This window comes from Aythya ferina (genome assembly GCF_964211825.1).
Source record: "Aythya ferina genome assembly, chromosome: Z".
Classification (NCBI taxonomy): Eukaryota; Metazoa; Chordata; class Aves; order Anseriformes; family Anatidae; genus Aythya; species Aythya ferina.
The window spans coordinates 79,132,213-79,139,205 of NC_140299.1; the positions used below are offsets into that span (position 1 = coordinate 79,132,213).

At 32.6% G+C, this 6,993-nt stretch overlaps 1 long non-coding RNA gene across 1 annotated transcript; it reads left to right on the forward strand.

Annotated features, from left to right (window-relative positions):
• The first annotated feature begins 1,400 nt into the window (after positions 1-1,400).
• Positions 1,401-6,487, forward strand: LOC311427701. Its single transcript, XR_014687502.1, has 3 exons — positions 1,401-1,471; positions 1,561-1,651; positions 6,352-6,487. It is a non-coding gene; the product is annotated as an uncharacterized lncRNA (long non-coding RNA).
• Positions 6,488-6,993: the final 506 nt, after the last annotated feature.

Here is a 6,993-nt window from a genome sequence, read left to right on the forward strand (position 1 = left end):
AATCAAGACTCTTCTATTAACCTCAATAAAGACATCATTAACTAGGGGAAAAATCTGAATTTTGGAATACTTATATGTATCCCAAATGTCAGAGGATGTAATGTTGGATTTTTTTTTTTTTTTTTTACATCCTGCATTTCACTACACGAAGATGCTGAAAGTGCTCTGACATAGAACCTGAATTTTAATTGTGGAAACTAAGCTGGATCTGAAAGGGGAAACTCTGCTGTGTCCTTGTAGTAGAGTCACAAGCATACAAGATACAGGAGTGGTGAAATACTAGTTTCTGACTGTCGTGACTCTGCAGATCGCTAATCACAAGCACACAGTGCAAGGGAACAGCATGATAAACAGTTACGTATTCCTGTTTGTTCTGAAAGTGAGAAGAGAAAATGAATTTCTCTGGGTGAAAACTAATAACTTCCAGAAAAATTATATTGATACCTAATCTAGATTTGGATTCTAAAATTCATCCTTGCAGTGTTTTAAACAATCTCCTGGTCACCAGCTATAGGCTGTTAAAAGAGTATTTGAATATCATTTAAAAATTTACTAGCCAAAAGAACCTGAACTCATCAGAAGATTTTTGTTTTCTTTTATTATTTTATTTTATTTTATTTTATTTTATTTTATTTTATTTTATTTTATTTTATTTTATTTTATTTTATTTTATTTTATTTTATTTTATTTTATTTATTTTATTTTATTTTATAATTTGTTTTGTTTTGTTTTGTTTTATTATTAGTTTGGTTTGGTTTGGTTAACCAATGAAGAGATGTTGATACCTGTCAAAAGCTATTGCATGAAAACACCAGTTCCTCATCTAGCTCTGCTTAATCACAGAATAATCACAGAATCACAGAATTTCTAGGTTGGAAGAGACCTCAAGATCATCGAGTCCAACCTCTGACCTAACGCTAGCAGTCCCCACTAAACCATATCCCTAAGCTCTACATTTAAACGTCATGAGAGAATACTGATCCCTTTCCTGTTTCTGTTCGCACAACACCTTTGAGGCATCATCATTTCAATTTCGTAAGGTTTCATGTCACTGATTTATATTCATCCTGCACAGCTTTCACTTTAGGAACATTGTTCTCCTTTACCTCTACCTCAAGAAGGAAATCTTCTAACATAGAATAACAAAACAGAAGATTAGACAAAAACAATTATACATGAAAACTGTTTGCTCAAAAGTTTGTTTTTCTAGTTTTGAACTGAAATAGGATGTTGTTTTGCTTGTAATGTATTCTCAAGGGAGCCAACCAGACAACTGAACTAAAACTAGGGAATTTTTCACTGTAAAAAAGATGCATGTGATATATTAACTCTAGAAATAGCTCTAAGAACAGATGACTTCAGTTTTTCCACTTCTAAGATCTTCAATCTTAAATAGCACTGTGGAGTTAATACGTCAGCTGCACTAACCAGAAGCTGTGTAAAAACTGAAGAAACAACACCTTTTGTGCAGGTTTGTGTTCTAATGATGATTTCACTGATAATGATGATATCAGTGAGACTCCAGTGATCAGCTGCTTCCTCTCCTCTTGTGACATCCAGGGAAAATAAAGAAGGGAGTATGCTCCCATTTGGAGAAATGGGACCACCCACGTGAGACTGGGGAGATCAGAAGGACAGCATTACTAGCATGGTAAGCAATGAGCACCAAGAACATTTTTTCCACTCTGGGAAACTAGACGTTTCTGAAATAGGAAATTATAGCAAAACTTGCAGAGGAATAATTGACAAGTTGACACCAAAGCTGCATTTAGTGTCTTTTTAAGAATGTTTTACAGTCATATCTGCTACTCTTTCAAGGGATAAATTAGACTTTCATTTATTTATTTATTTATCACAATGTCTTTGTCAGTCGTGACTTCATCAAAACTCTTGAGTCATTTGCTTCAAGAAATTCCTGAGTTGGTATCAAGCTAACATATTGACCGAGTGTAAGCTCTTTGCAGCTACTACAGTTGCCTACGTTTGCAACAAAAGATCTTTTCTCTCTATTCCTCATTAAAATCCAGAATATTTTGACAGGCAAGTCCAGCTGTGCCTAGTGTGCACTTTTATCTAATGTAGCAAAATGGGCAGTTATTTTCTGGACTTGATTTTCTCTGACAAGAAACAAGGAAATATAAGGTAAACACACGCTAAACTCAGCTACTTTGGTTATATATAGTTTTCAGTTCAAAGGCAGTGGGAAACCAGCTCAGTTAAAAAAGCATGTTGCACTGATGGCTCCTGTTAATCTTTGCTTCTGCTTATCAAGATATAAGGAAATATGCAACTTTTGGGTAGCAAAAGACAATATTCTGGTGAAAAAATATTAAAGGTATATTCTTGCGGGAAAGTGCTTTGAAATTCAGTCTGCAGATTCCTATTTGATTATTTAATCTACAGAATATTTTTTATACTTGCCTATATGAGAGGATTTGCTTATATTAATATGATTGGATTTAATAAGCTCTGCTTGCTTTTAAAAGCATAGATTTTAAATAAAACTTTTCCTCCTAAGTTTAAGCAAGTTTTATGATAATGCAGCCAACAGCATTTGGTCAGTTTAAAAGGTACTTCAAAGTTTGTCTTTTGTTTCTTGCCTATATACCTAGTGATTCAAAAATATTCGAAAATTCTGAAAATAGCACAGCCAAATGTCTTACAGGTTCACACAATTGACTGATATATTTTAGACTCTCTTGCTGTATCTAGAACAGGTATGCATGATCTGTCAACACACTACTTAAGAGCACTCTGCAACATGGTGTGTATGAATATGAGCACCAATTGATACCCAAATTTTGCCATCTGGTTCATCTACACAACTTCATTGAACTGAATAAAGGACAGAGTGCATATATGTCAGACAAAAGAATGAGGACTAATTAATATTCATTAACATTCACTGTTTTTTCTTTTGCGTGTTGTTTGCAAATGGATTTTAAATTTCACCACTAAGAGTTATTCACAAATATTCATTAATTTCAGTGTAATTTTCTCTTTCATGTCTAGTGCACAAAGAAATTCCTATAAATATTTATAATTCAGAACGTGTTGACTGGTTGCATAAGTCATATGATGTTACTTCTGCTTGCTGGTTAATTTATGTAAATAGCAAGTACGAGAAGAATGGCAAATTTTTAATGTTAGAACTAAATGTGGATCTCTGATTTAGCACATGAGGAATTGTTTTTTTACAAACATTTTCAAAAAGACAGATGAACAGAATTTTCAATAGCATATATGTAACTTTTTTTTTTTTTCTTCCCTACAAATGGACTGTCTTAAATTCCCATGGGGCTTAGAGAGCTTATTTGAATAGTTATGATATGGAAGATATGATATATGAATTTGAAAGTTTTTTTTTTTAATATCACTGTAGAATGTTTACTATTTAAAATGGAAGTGTTTTCAAGTAGTTATAGCAATGTGTTAGGTAGAGATGTAACACCATAGGATCTGGTACACAACTATGATGAAACAAAGGATTCATAAATAAGTTTTTACTTGTTCTCTGCTGATTATTTGTTGAGATACTCAGATGAAGTAATTATCAAATAATTTCTTTAATAAATTTTAAAGGTACAGGAACTGAGACATTAAAATATTTTGTGTGTTTGCAATAAATATTCAGATTGCATGCTCTCCCCTCAAATAAAACAAGGCAGTCTAGTAGATAGGTGCCTAATCTCTTACCCTTTGTCTCACAAAAAAAAAAAACACATTCTCTGGGAGTGATCAGATCTTGTACATTGCCATCCTTTATTTTATGTTTTCCACATAAGAAATGAGTACTAACTGAAGACCTATCCTTAAATACTTTGCTACTGGGCAGGTGTCACCAGACCACTCTGGTGAAGGTGATGACATATTACACCCCTTGCACAGAGTACTGCATAAGTCAACACAGTAAATGTATTCAGAAATTCCAGTGCCTGGGTTGGAAAAGACACTAAAATTTACATTTCCTTCTTGTTGAGTGCTTAGAGCACTTGTCTGGTTAATAAAAGACATTGAAACACAGCCCAGGGCATCCTAGGGCATTAGTATCCGAGGATACTAATTAGTATCCGAGGATACTAATCTGTAGGTTAGTTGGTACCAGGAAGTTGCATAATTCACTGTCTTCAAATTATTTTCAGAGTCCTATGAGTCTAACAGGAAACTTTTAGTTGAAGGCAGAAAGTCTTTTTTTTTTTCTTCCAAAGTATGACAAACTTTTTTTTCCTTTTTTTTTTTTTTTTTTTTAAATATATATACATTATTATTTTATATATTTTATATATTATATATATTATTTTATATATACATATTTTTATATATATATATATTTTCCAGTTTAGATGCTGAGTTCAAAAGTTGTTTTCTGAACTGTTGTTTTCAAACTGGCTTTGATTTTATTCTGCAGGTCTCTTTGTGTTTGTTCCTTTGTGTAGAATTTAGTAAGATCATTTATTTTAGAAGGGTGTATAAGTTGAAAAAATTGCACCTGTCCCATGCACAAAATAGGTCAGGTTTGGAAGTTCTGATTCCTCTGCTCTTACGAGTTTCTATGATTTTTGTTTTGTCCTGATATTAATATTAGTTTTATACCTTTCTGTTTTGACCTGTCAGTTTTCTAGATTCTATGCAGTTGTTTTCCCTGATAGGGCTGAGCAGGCCCCTTGTAATCAATAAAGTTACACCCACAGTTTCTAGAAGAGCTTTGTTCCTCTCTGGAAGAGAACAATTTTGTCCATGTTCCTTTCAACGCTGTTTTCAGTATCATCTGTCAAGTACTACAGAGTTCTATAAACATACCTAAAATACTGTTTTCTGTCCTAGTTTCCACTTTGAAGATACAGATGAAGATACTAAGAATACTGTTTTAATACTTTGGTACTCTTTACTCCATGATATCATTTGTGGCAATTCTGGACAGAAGTTCAGGATTTTTAAGGAAGCTTTACAAAAAAAAACAAAGTTATTTGCAGAAGATCTCGGCAGTAAACTTTGGAACATTTACCACCGCTCCCCTCCCCCCTCTCCCCAGAGCCCCCCTTTTTTATAGTTTGCACTTTTTTGCACTTTAGAAGTACTTTGCACTGCTTTTCATTTCAGAAGTACCTTGCACTTGCTTTAAAATCTGTCTGCACTGTCACGGTGGTGTGTAGAGGAATCAGTATAACTAGCACAGTCTTTCTCTTATGAGGCTTTCTGGAAGCAACCACATCTTCAGGATAGATGAGCTTAGATATAGTCCTGCTGGCTGGAGTGATTCTGGTTTACAGTCAGCACTACTGCACAGCCTGTTCTGCTGTGTAAATTTATCAACTTGTCATTAGGCAGGAGACCCCTACAGCACAGTGTAACTGCATGTTGCATCTATATATGTTAATAATGATGAAATAAACATATGTCTCTCTTGGAAAGAAAGATGAAGCCATTAAAATAGGAATTGATACAGATAATAAAATACTGCAGACTCCTTGCTGTTACATTGTGTAATGAATGTGCCTGTTGCCTCCCTAACATACTGTCAGCAGCAGCAGAAAACAAAGCAAACCAAAGCTATCAGATGTGATTGCTGGACTAATTTTCTGAATATGTTTATATGATTAAAGTTATTTGATGATCAGGGTTATATTTGATGATTAAGGTTATAAAGTTATATTTGATGATTTAGATGATTAAGGTTATATTTGGACAATACTGTTTTAATATATTCATACATCTTGCACGCTTTCCCAACCCTTAGTGGTGTTACCTAAGTAGTCTGTCAACAGATTTTCATTTGAACAAAAATATGTTAAATAAGGAATAGTAATATTATTTAATAATATCCTGAAAAATTTTAAAGTCCCTTTAGCAACATTTTCACTAGGACTTGATGTTCTGGAGTCCAAGAAGTTCCTTACTCCAAATAAAATGGTTGAAAGACTCAGAAAAGTTGAAATAATGATTCTTACTGTGTTGAAAAAAAAAAAAAAAAAAAAAAAAAAAGAAACAAACAACAACAAAAACAAAAATCACAGTAGATTTCTTTGTTGTCATTCTATGTAACCTGAACAGGTTTGGGTAAAAACACGAAAACACTACTGATATAGGGAAAAAAAAAATATATATATATATATATATATATATATATATATATAAGAGATTTTGTAATGTAGAAAGGCAGAATACTCAAGGTTAAGTAACTATGGCTTCAAGTGCAATGAATACAGGGGAAAATTTGAGAGAAATATTAGATATATTATTCATATTGAAGTATGTCTTCAGGCACTACTGTTTAATATTTATGATAGTGAAATTAAGCAGATAAATATGTAATTTTAATATTTATTTATATTTATTCAATTCTACTTATAGGTTCTTAGCCTACAAGTTAGCGAGATACCAAGAATTTCCCAAGACGTATCATCTATGCACATTGAAAAGAAAGAAGAAAAATGGAAAAATGTAGAAGATGTAAAGATTGAAGAATACATGCAGAATAGTATTTCAGTTCAGTTTCCATGAGTGTGTGTTTTTCTTATTAAATAAACTGAATGGAAAAAGCAGTACAATGTACTTATTTTTCCATTGTGGTGTTCTGGGACCTTCTTTAAAAGATAACATTCTTTTCAAAGAATGGCCATGGCAACACCTGTTGTATGACCTTTTCTTAATGGTCATAAACATTTATTTTTTTTTTTAACAGACTTCTTCCTAGAATATGGCAATATACGGCAATTCTTCAACTAAAAAACTAAAAACTGTGAGTTTTTCTACAATGTTATCAGTTATCTACACTTCTACAATGTTATCAGTTACGCTAGAAACAGATGTAAGTTGTTTAATGGGGGATCAATACCATGTTATGGTAATGCCTGTGAGGAATTAAATAAGTACTGCAAATTTTCTAAATTAAATATTATTCAATAACCTTGATTTGTTGAGATAAAAAATCATTTATAGGAGATGAAGCTTTGCAAGTATCTAAATTGAAGAATATTTTGAGAGAAAGACATC